This window comes from Schistocerca nitens, chromosome 5, assembly GCF_023898315.1.
Source record: "Schistocerca nitens isolate TAMUIC-IGC-003100 chromosome 5, iqSchNite1.1, whole genome shotgun sequence".
Classification (NCBI taxonomy): Eukaryota; Metazoa; Arthropoda; class Insecta; order Orthoptera; family Acrididae; genus Schistocerca; species Schistocerca nitens.
Window position 1 is genome coordinate 761,929,709 of NC_064618.1, and position 10,750 is coordinate 761,940,458.

A 10,750-nucleotide genomic window follows, 5' to 3' on the forward strand; every position below is an offset into this window, starting at 1 on the left:
ACACCTTTTTCAACCTCTTGTGGATGTTTCCCACTGTTTCGTTTCCACAGCACAGGAATTCTATGACAGCACGTCACTTGTGACGAACGTCAAGTGTAGCAGCCATCTTGAAGACATACTGTGACGGCGCCACTCACGGGAACAGGTTGAACTAAGTTTGAAAACAATCGGGAAGGATGTACCTACACACTAGATTCGTTTGAGCAGTTACCAGAAAGCGCCAGACAACAGGCTGTACTGCGCATGCGCAGCTACGATGACGTAGGCAGCCCGTGCTTGGTGCTTGCTCTGCTCATACGCTTTTCGTCGTATTTCTGGTGGGGCATCACGTGACAATGTGTAGCCGTGCCGCCCGTGCGGCATGTTGTTGAGAGGACATACTGAGTTGTACTTAGAGCAATTGTTTTATCGTATCCCACACAGATAAAGGATGCAAATAAGGAAGCAGTTCTTGGCAAAATATCATTTCAAAATTAGACTACAAAACTCGAAGTACCATAAGGGGTGACTGCCGTTTTTTTTTTTTTTAATTCGTACTCTGCAATATTGTTATGTAGCATTTCCAACAGGTTTACATCTACACAGCACTGCAAAATGCTATTAGGATGGAATACAAATTACTTGCAACAAAAAAACAGACAGTTTCTTATGTAGCTTACACCGGAATAAACGACAATAAATTTCATGACTATTTCAAAATGTGAAAAAATTAACATGGTTGTCTGTGAGGCAAAGAAACTGTACAACTGACAGTTTATATTCTACTCTAGGAATAAATATGAAGCCATGTGGGGAGTTAAAACGATAAAACATGGCATGCTGCCAGTCTAAAATTTAGCATAGATTGGCATTCTATAAATTTAAGACGTAAACTCAAATTAAGAAATAACTTCAGGCCCAGAGGAAGTACTAGACAAGTGCCTTGTGATCGAAAAACACTTTCACAGAAGGCAGATCTATAAAATTCTGCTACAGCTGTCATTATATTTGAAACAAAATATTTACTTCCAAAACTACTGACCAAATTTGCCTACTTATCTTCAAGTCAATGTTTACTTATGTTCATACGTATATAGCATTAAGAGATCTTACAGTGTCATAAAAGGAACAGGTCATGAGAGACTACTCCAGCCAGCATCGGAATTTCATAAACCATACTAAAATGCTTCATTCCGCTCTAATTGCACATTTATATGTCCAGATGGACTCTGAAGTAGCTGATATTCAGCTTTTCATGTGGTTCTCGTGATACCAGTTTTCTTGGAGGTCCAGTACTCTATTCTCATGCTTGGTTCTTTATTATGGTATAACGTCATTCGTCCCAGAAAATGAAAATTTGCACTTTAAATTGAACGAGGTTGAAAGTAGCCAATAGCGCGGAATGAAACACTTCGTTTCAAATAAACTAACTGCCTCAGCGAAAAAAAAAAAAAAAACTGATGCCTATTTCTCTATAAAACGGACAGAAATAGCTTCATTAAGACATTAGTGGTTGATTGCTAATAACGTGGAAATAATATAAAATCAGAAAATTGAAACTACTAACTTATTTAGGTCTTTCATGGTTATGAGAATGTATATTAATTCACTTGATGGCTCCTGGCCACAGAAATCTGTTTTGTTTTCATTTGACGTGGGAGCTGTAAACGAAGACACGAAACATATACACGGTCACGGGTCACGTGGGGAAGGACCCCCCCACTATAACTCAGCTTGCTCTGCACATGCGCGAATCTGGCAGCTTGGGCGCGCCAGGAAAATTTTTCTGGGTAGCTTCTGGCTACTTGCTGCTACTGCTCATACACCAAACAGCCACGCTCAAAGTAGCCAGAAACGGGAGGAAGGCACTGCATGTGGTGTCACCGCCAGACACCACACTTGCTAGGTGGTAGCTTAAATCGGCCGCGGTCCATTAGTACATGTCGGACCCGCGTGTCGCCACTGGCAGTGATCGCAGACCGAGCGCCACCACACGGCAGGTCTCGAGAGACGGACTAGCACTCGCCCCAGTTGTACGACGACTTTGCTAGCGACTACACTGACGAAGCCTTTCTCTCATTTGCCGAGAGACAGTTAGAATAGCCTTCAGCTAAGTCCATGGCTACGACCTAGCAAGGCGCCATTAGTTACTTGATGAATCTAAAGAGTCTCACTTGTATCATCAAGAATGCTGTATACAAATGATGGATTAAAGTTAAGTACTTTTCTTTATAGCATTCATTACGTCTCCTGTTTCAGACCTATCTCTAGCCTGCGTCAGTAACGCGTGCCTTTCGGCTACTTCAGTGTGGCGTAGCTGTCTTGTTACGCCACAACAGTTGGCGACTCGGATCAATCAGGATCTTGTTCTTTCTAATTGCTTCCATTTACTTGTGTCATGGCTTCGCCAGATGTACTGTCCGAATTTTATCGCTTGCAGAATCAGCAGACGCAGGCGTTATTGGATGCCCTTGGCCAGCTCGGCCAGGGTCAACGTGCACTGCAAACCGATGCGGCCGCCGCCGCTTCACCGCTACCGCAGCCACAACACGCAGTTGCACCACCATTCCGTAATTTTCAGCCAGACCTGGAAACATGGACGGAGTGGTCACGCCAATTTGGATTTCATCTCGCCGCCTACAGAATTCAAGGTAACGAGCGGCAGCCTCACTTATTATCATGTGTAGGGGTGCAAACGTACCGTCTGACAGTGAAATTGTTTCCCTGACGCGACTTAGAAACTCTGTCCTACGAAGAAATTTTGTCGGCGTTAGATGCCTATTTCAAAGAAACAGTAATTGTCGTTGCAAAAAGGTATACGTTCTTTCGTACAAAACGTACGGCCGGTCAGACTAATAGGGAGTGGGTTGCAACATTGCAAGGCCTTACTAGGGATTGTGCTTTTGAGTGTGAATGTGGACTTCCTTATTCAGATACAATGGTACGTGATGCAATTGCACAGAACATTTCTGATGTTCGTATACGGGAACAGATTTTGAAACTAGTTAATCCCTCCCTTCAACAAGTGATAGACATATTGGATAGGCAAGACACACTTGACTTTGCTCAGGACTCATTTGAAACTTCGCCAGCCGTGTGTCACATTAACCGGCCTGCCGGGCACGCTGCACGGAATGCTAAACAGCCCTCGCGCACGTCCGCACAGCTGCAGCCTAGCTCTCAAACACGTGGGCAGCGTAAGCATGCCAATGCAGTTCTAAAATCATGCCTGCGGTGTGCAACTAGACATTCGTGTGACAATTGCCCGTCACGCCAAGCTATTTGCTTTTACTGTCATAAGAAAGGACATGTTCAAAGTGTTTGCCAGAAAAAGCTCAGATCAGACAATCACAACCATTCCAGGCCTTTGCTTCGCGCCGGAATCGAACCCAGAATACTCGGGCTCGTGAACCTTCGCCCATGGACATTCATGTAGTTAATTCCACCCCGTCCCGTGCCACTATCTCAAACAGTGACTGTGTTCGTCCCACAAATAGTGTGCATCGACGTCGCCGGAAATCTCGTCCAGTTGCAAGTGCTTCTGTCCCAGTATCGGTTCAAATTGCACATGAAAGTCGCTCTTGTCGTCAGCAGGACAATAAACTTTTTGTAGACTTGGACTTTGAAGGCAAAGTGATCCCATTCCAGCTCGATACCGGAGCTGCAGTTTCATTGATCAATGACGACACGTACAAACAACTGGGCAAACCTCCGTTGCGTGCCACAAATGTTCAGTTCACTAGTTATTCAGGACAGCATATCCCTGTGTTAGGACAGTGCACTCTTCTTGCAACGTACAGGGACAAACAAAACTTGTGTCATTTTACGTCCTTCATTCTTCTTCTGCAGTGAACTTGTTGGGTTTAGATTTATTTCAGTTGTTTAACTTGTCAATAGTCAATCAGGTCCTATCAGTGAACCAGACTGTGCCTTCCGCCAGTGTTTCTCGTCGTTGTGAAGAATTTGCAGACATTTTTGCACCGGGCCTTGGTTGCGCTAAGAACTATGACGCACATTTGGAACTGAAAGTAAACGCGCAACCAAAATTTTTCAGAGCGTGCAATGTTCCCCACGCATTGCGTGATGATGTCGCAAGAACATTACACGATTTAGAATCACAAGGTGTAATTGAACGTGTGCAGGCTTCTCTCTGGGCCTCACCCTTAGTAATTTTGCCAAAACCTTCCGGAAAACTGAGACTTTGTGTGGACTTCAAAGCCACTTCCCCTTGGCAACGCTTGCACATCGATTTTGCTGGTCCGTTCTGGAATGCTCGATGGTTGGTTGTCGTCGATTCTTTCAGTAATTTTCCTTTTGTTCTCCGGATGTCTTCCACGACGTCTTCTGCCACAATCCAAGCGTTGTCCGCCATTTTTTGCATTGAAGGTCTTCCGCAGACAATGGCCCACAATTCATGTCCGCAGAATTTCAGTCATTCTGCAAGGCCAATGGTATTCAACATCTGACATCCGCGCCGTTTTCGCCTCAGTCAAACGGTGCCGCTGAACGATTGGTCAGGACTTTCAAGTCACAGATGTTGAAGTTGAAAGAGTCGCATTCGCGGGAGGACGCGTTATTGCTCTTTTTGTCTTCGTATCGCTATCAGCCCCGAGATGGTCGCTGAGTTGCTCCACGGCCGTCCTCATCGAACCTTGATGTCTTTGCTGCATCCGCCGCATCGGGTTCTTGTGCAGCGGCAGCCACCTGCTTTTGCTCCAGGCGACGTTGTATTCTATCGCCACTATCGAGGTTCACGGCGTTGGCTCGCAGGGCTCATTCTTCGTTGCCTCGGCCGCGCGATGTATTTGGTTTTGGGGGCGTCTGGTGAGGTGCGTCGGCATCTCAATCAGCTGCGCCTCTGTCGTCGCCTGGGTTCTGCCGCTCCCCGTCTGCTTTCAGCGGCGGTGCCGTCCGGTCAGCGCCCTGGGGACCCATCTACTGGCTCGCCTCATCCCCAGGTGTTACCGACGATGCCTTCCATTTTGCCTCATGGCGACGCGCCGCCGCCGCCGCCTGTTCTCCCGCCGGCGCCACCCGCGGTGGACGCGTCGCTGCAACCGCCTGGCGCCTCCCTGGGTCACGCGCCGCCGATCGCTTCCCGTGACCAGATGTCCTCCGCCATGGAACTCTTGCCTGCTCCGGACCACATGGCGTCTTCGCGCGTCGGGTGCCCCGACGCAATGGAGGTCGACCCTTCGGCCCCTCCTGTCTCTCTACGGGCGCATACACCGCATGTTGACGTGCACCCTGGACTAGGTTTTCAGGCGTTTCCTAGCTCCCCTCGGACCGAATGGCAGGGTGCGGGTGGCACAGCCTCGCCTGTTGTTAGGCTCCCCACCTCATCGCATACGTCTACATGGGGTCCTCCCCACGGCGGGCGGAAGCCTTATCACACGACCGTTCGCCGATTTGCGGGGGAGGAATGTGGTGTCACCGCCAGACACCACACTTGCTAGGTGGTAGCTTAAATCGGCCGCGGTCCATTCGTACATGTCGGACCCCCGTGTCGCCACTGGCAGTGATCGCAGACCGAGCGCCACCACACGGCAGGTCTCGAGAGACGGACTAGCACTCGCCCCAGTTGTACGACGACTTTGCTAGCGACTACACTGACGAAGCCTTTCTCTCATTTGCCGAGAGACAGTTAGAATAGCCTTCAGCTAAGTCCATGGCTACGACCTAGCAAGGCGCCATTAGTTACTTGATGAATCTAAAGAGTCTCACTTGTATCATTAAGAATGCTGTATACAAATGATGGATTAAAGTTAAGTATTATAGCAGCTCCGTACTTTTCTTTATAGCATTCATTACGTCTCCTGTTTCAGACCTATCTCTAGCCTGCGTCAGTAACGCGTGCCTTTCGGCTACTTCTGTGTGGCGTAGCTGTCTTGTTACGCCACAACACTGCTCATACGCGAATTCAGCTCTGCGCATGCGCACGAGCCCGCTGGCAACTGCTCATACGAACCTACTGTAAAACTTCCACACATGCAGAATGAAAACTGTATTTTTACAAAAATAGTGTGCATTTCTTTTGGAGTGATCCTTGTGTTATCGGAAAACGATGGTGAACCAGCCTAAGGATAAGAATATTCCTAAAGAAGAAAACAGCGCCTCTGGCGGCTGGCACGAAAAATGTTTTGACAGCCGCGGAGCAAATACACACACACACACACACACACACACATGCGGGTATGCGCGCACGCTACACAGCAGCACGCGACACTGCAAAAGAAATGCGTAAGTTACGTCGTCTTGATCGTGTCGTACGTTCTGGAAGACGGTTTGTGGTGGGCGGTGCAGATGCTGGTGGCGGTGGGGGTGTTGGTTCCGGCGAAGGAGGTTGTAGCCGTGGCGCATCCCTCACTAATACTTCCTGGAAAACATATGCAGGTCTGACATGATAGAGACGGTAGAGGCCTAGCTGTTTACTAATACGTCCAGAGTGCGTACTCCTCGTTGTAGGACTGGGTGTGAACCTGTGCACGGTGCCTGAAGTGAGGGTTTGACGCCATACGAAGCGTGATGCGTGTATACGTTTCCACGTCACGATTTACGTAGCTGGTAATGAGCCATGTCTCGAGGCTGGGCGAAGGCGAACCCGTGGAATCTGCTCAGTTAACTGACGAATGAAATCGCAAAAGTTGTGGTCAGTAAGCTGGAAGGACTGCGCCTCTACAAACTCTCCTGGAAGCCACGGCCATTCGTCATAAACTACACTCCTGGAAATGGAAAAAAGAACACATTGACACCGGTGTGTCAGACCCACCATACTTGCTCCGGACACTGCGAGAGGGCTGTACAAGCAACGATCACACGCACGGCACAGCGGACACACCAGGAACCGCGGTGTTGGCCGTCGAATGGCGCTAGCTGCGCAGCATTTGTGCACCGCCGCCGTCAGTGTCAGCCAGTTTGCCGTGGCATACGGGGCTCCATCGCAGTCTTTAACACTGGTAGCATGCCGCGACAGCAGTTGACGGACTTTGAGCGAGGGCGTATAGTGGGCATGCGGGAGGCCGGGTGGACGTACCGCCGAATTGCTCAACACGTGGGGCGTGAGGTCTCCACAGTACATCGATGTTGTCGCCAGTGGTCGGCGGAAGGTGCACGTGCCCGTCGACCTGGGACCGGACCGCAGCGACGCACGGATGCACGCCAAGACCGTAGGATCCTACGCAGTGCCGTAGGGGACCGCATCGCCACTTCCCAGCAAATTAGGGTCACTGTTGCTCCTGGGGTATCGGCGAGAACCATTCGCAACCGTCTCCATGAAGCTGGGCTACGGTCCCGCACACCGTTAGGCCGTCTTCCGCTCACGCCCCAACATCGTGCAGCCCGCCTCCAGTGGTGTCGCGACAGGCGTGAATGGAGGGACGAATGGAGACGTGTCGTCTTCAGCGATGAGAGTCGCTTCTGCCTTGGTGCCAATGATGGTCGTATGCGTGTTTGGCGCCGTGCAGGTGAGCGCCACAATCAGGACTGCATACGACCGAGGCACACAGGGCCAACACCCGGCATCATGGTGTGGGGAGCGATCTCCTACACTGGCCGTACACCACTGGTGATCGTCGAGGGGACACTGAATAGTGCACGGTACATCCAAACCGTCATCGAACCCATCGTTCTACCATTCCTAGACCGGCAAGGGAACTTGCTGTTCCAACAGGACAATGCACGTCCGCATGTATCCCGTGCCACCCAACGTGCTCTAGAAGGTGTAAGTCAACTACCCTGGCCAGCAAGATCTCCGGATCTGTCGCCCATTGAGCATGTTTGGGACTGGATGAAGCGTCGTCTCACGCGGTCTGCACGTCCAGCACGAACGCTGGTCCAACTGAGGCGCCAGGTGGAAATGGCATGGCAAGCCGTTCCACAGGACTACATCCAGCATCTCTACGATCGTCTCCATGGGAGAATAGAAGCCTGCATTGGTGCGAAAGGTAGATATACACTGTACTAGTGCCGACATTGTGCATGCTCTGTTGCCTGTGTCTATGTGCCTGTGGTTCTGTCAGTGTGATCATGTGATGTGTCTGACCCCAGGAATGTGTCAATAAAGTTTCCCCTTCCTGGGACAATGAATTCACGGTGTTCTTATTTCAATTTCCAGGAGTGTAGTTCCGTTGACGACGAATCTAGAATTGGGTTGGAAGTACTTCTCAGACCAAGTAAAACCACTGACAGAGCTGTGGTTCAGTTTGTTCCGTGACATGTGAGTGCTGCCTTTGGAGAGCGGTCCCAGCTTTCTGTCGTACCGTTACTCCCCGGATGGTAGCTGATGGTCTTGTGGTGAACAGTGCCGCAGAAGTTGCTGAGCTGAGCAAACAGGTCTGATTCGAATCAGCGGTCGCGATCTGTTGTGACGTTTAGGGAGCAACTGAATCGAGAAATGCACCTTCAAACGAAAACGGAGGCTAATATTTCTGTGAAGATGTTATAAACTGGCACTGCTCCCGGCCAGCGAGTAAAATGATCAATCATAGTTAGACATAACGTTGTCTCTTCGCACTGTTCTTTGTAACTTGTCTTCTGCATGCCGAAGTACGAGTACTGCTGTGTGGATTATTTGCTATGGTTGTTCTACGCATCGACACACAACTGTATGCAGTCGTTTACGAGGACGGATGGTTCGAGAATGGACGCAAGTCCGAAGCTAGTCACCATCAGTAAACAGAGTCGAATTCTTAATGCATTTTACGACGGTATTCCAATCGTTTCTTTCATTAAAGATAATGTTGCGGACCCATTTCACCTCCGGCATGCTGGAAATCTGTTAATGTGGACAATAATTGTTTAAATCTATCTTGTCGCCTTTCTTATAGATTTAACAACAGCATGTTTCAATCTCTGTGGAAGAATTTGCTATGCCAGTGATACATTACAGATATCGCTAAGAAATTTAGTACAACTTTCAAATTTCTATTTGAAATTCCATCAAAATCATATGAGCTTTTGTTTTGTAGAACTTTTATAGTTCTGTTACTTTCAGTGAAGGACGAAGGTGCTATTTCTAGTTGCTTTAAGTATCGTGAAATGAATTTTTAAAAATATTCTCTTGCCCCTTCAGCTGAATCATTTAATCCTATTTTTGCTGCTACATTTGGCTAGTGACTGCTAAAAATACTTTCAGTTTGTGAAATATCGGTCACAAGATAGGCATTAGTTAAATAGCGAAGGTATTTTGTGCGCTGTCAGGTTGACCTGTCTCTCATTTCACAATGTCTCATATGCTTTCAATTTTATTATCTGCATTATAATTTACGCCAGTAAGTGCATGTTCTTGGCTTTTATGTGAATTTTCCTTATCCCCTTACATGAAATTTTAATTTCTTTAATTATACACGACTTACTTGTTGTTTAATACACTTTCTGTTTCACTTATTAGGACAGCTACTTTCAAATCCATCTACGTCTATATCTACTAGTACCACATCCCATGCAACCTGTTTCAAATTATTCTTAAAACATTGTATTCTGGTCTCTTTGATAATCCTCAGCGCTTTGTATGAACATGCCTCAGAGCTGGAGGCTGCTAAATTGTTTATTTACATGAACTGTGCATTATGATCAGATAGTCCAATTGGGTACACATTAGTTGGTGCAGCCTGAGCACTGTCTCTAGAAATACTATTAATGAGAGTCTTCTTATATTGCCCACAAGAATTGTAAAATTCCTTTCTGAAATCTGAAACGGTAAAATAATGATCACAGTTCATTTTTTTCTGTCAGAATATTTTATAAATACTCATTGAAATCTACACAAACTACTAACTATTTCTTCTTGTCTGACAGGAAGCTCAATAATGCCTCAATATTTCTCATAAACAGCTGAATGTTTCTTAGAGGAGAATGTACACTGTTATAATATTGCAAACGAAGTATTGTGCAGTAACAACTCACAGGACCATGCTTTTAAGTTCTGACCTACACAAAAACTGCTTGTTCAAATATTTTGAACTTCGTGTCCAACTTTTACATATGTTGCAACTACTTTTTCTCCACGTTAACTGTACACAAAAGGATGTCTTACCTCTATCCCTGTGGTTACATAACATGCAGAAAAACGCAGAATACCTATGACAGGAATTTTCCACATCTTTTAAACATTATAGAAGCTCAACTGTCTCGTTTTCCAGCCACCTGATGTTTTCACGAAACAAAATACATAGTTTTCCTTTTATGAAAACTGTTACGGATATTCTGGTCCTTTTCTGTTCTAATTTCTTTCGAGACTATATATATATATATATATATATGGTGTCTTTTCTTCCGGACATGACCAAAAGAGCAGACTCCATATTTTGATCCAGTAGCCATAAATTGAGACACAAAGGGATTACAGACAATGGCTGGGAGTGGGCACTGATTGAAATCAATGGGAAAAGTTGAAAATTTGTTCCGGTTTGGGATTCTAACCCGGATCTCTTGCTTACTAGGCATATGCTCTGACTAGTAAGTCATCCAGACACAGTGGTCATTGCAACTGCACGGACCATCCTATCACGCCTCCTGTCAGACCTAAATTCTCAACTTATCCACAGACTACTATCGTAGTTTGCAGGAGACCCGGGTTCGACTCCCGGTCCGGCACAAATTTTCAAGTGATACCCACTCGTAGCCAGCGTTGCAGTTCTTTCTTGTGTTCTTTCAAGACTGTCTATAACTTGGCTCCAACATATAAACTGTACCACTTCGACTCAAGTGAACACAATGGTTTACCTTGGGTGCTTGTGGACCTCCTCATGCATTCTGCAGTATGCTCAGCTAA